We start from the raw sequence: 1518 nt of genomic DNA on the forward strand, positions 1-1518 counted from the left end.
GGTTTAGAGCAACTAGAAGAAGATGCAGATGGCATTGCTCTTGAAAAAGCTCGTCGCTCAGTCGGTTCCATGAGTGCCATGTCTGGAGCTAGTGGAATGGTTTACATGGAATTTAGGTAAGTATTCATCACCTGCTATGTATCCTTCTAATAAAAATCATTTTTCTTTTCAAAAAATGATACTTCTTTTGTGGCTCTTCCTGCACACTGTATTCAATTGCCCCGTTTATTTGTTGTTTGCGTTGCAGTACCGGGCAGAAAAAGCTACATGGGCAGGCAAAGAGCAAGCCTAAGGATCCGGCTAAGAGGCACCACTTATTCAAGAAACGTTTTACTGGTACATAGGTTCTGCATGAATAACTAATTCCATGGGAAAGCACGGCATATAAATTTTTGGGACCGGCTAAGGAAACATTTATCTAGTTTTGTATTGTTGGAAACATTTTGGCATGAGATACAAGTATAATTGCGATACATTATCATCCCATATACCATGGTGGATGCGAATGGAAAAATTTGAGCAACTTGTTGGTCTCGGATGGTGAATTCATACATTCAATTTGTGAGTAAAGGATGTATAGCTGTATGTTTGCAGTAGCTTTTCAATTGCAGTGGGCTTGTCATTTTGTAGAATGTGATCATTTCAGTGATGAATTGATTGTTCAAGGCTTTGCTTGATTTTAAACTCTTTCAGAACAAAATTGAATCAGTTATTCTCTAGGAAAATATTATATCACTCAATAAGTTCTTTAGAGATTTATTAATTTTTTTAATTGAAATGGTAAGAAAAATATAAAATATAAAGAAAATTTTGGTAGATATAGTTGGATGATTATATGATATTTTAAAAATTATAAAAACGTTTCATCATCATGTCAAAGTTAGTAAGTAAAATGTTTTTAACTTTAATAAATATTATTTTCGACTAATTTCGATTTTATTTGTACGTGTTCCTTTCAAATTTCAATGGATCCTCAATTGTAATTAGTTCAAATGAGTTTTCTCCTATTCTTGATAGTTCTATTCTTGAAAAGTTGGTGAAATTTTCCTGTAATTAACTCTCGATAGATGTCCAATTCACTGAGCTGTATTTGGATTTTACCGATGATGTCGATTTTAACGAAACAAGATTTTCACTTGAGAAAGAAATGGTTTTATTTATTTATTACTGGTGAGATTTAAACCCAATTACATCTCTTTGTGGCACGAGCTAGGGGAATTTAAACAGCCGTCGGCAAATTGATAATCATAGAGTTGTATGTGTTTGTGTCACTTTCTCTGAATTTGGTAAAAGTCCCCACGAAACAAACTTAGCCCACACTCACTCCAAAGGGAATTTTGATCTTCTCCTTTTGCTGGGAATATATAAGTTTTATATAGACGAGCCCTCAACACACATGTCATGTGTCGGATGAATGAGATCACTACACATATGAGTAACATCTACCAAGTCAAATATATACATATATCCTTCATATTTTGAAGAATTTTTCTTTAATTTATTATCGAGCGCGCACAT

General features: G+C 33.7%; 1 long non-coding RNA gene across 1 annotated transcript; it reads left to right on the forward strand.

Annotated features, from left to right (window-relative positions):
- Window positions 1-625, forward strand: LOC140966413 (uncharacterized). The gene is made up of 2 exons (XR_012173349.1): window positions 1-116; window positions 248-625. It is a non-coding gene; the product is annotated as an uncharacterized lncRNA (long non-coding RNA).
- The last annotated feature ends 893 nt before the right edge of the window (window positions 626-1518 follow it).

The sequence above is a fragment of the Primulina huaijiensis genome, unplaced genomic scaffold (assembly GCF_012295235.1).
Source record: "Primulina huaijiensis isolate GDHJ02 unplaced genomic scaffold, ASM1229523v2 scaffold206074, whole genome shotgun sequence".
In the NCBI taxonomy this organism is placed as follows: Eukaryota; Viridiplantae; Streptophyta; class Magnoliopsida; order Lamiales; family Gesneriaceae; genus Primulina; species Primulina huaijiensis.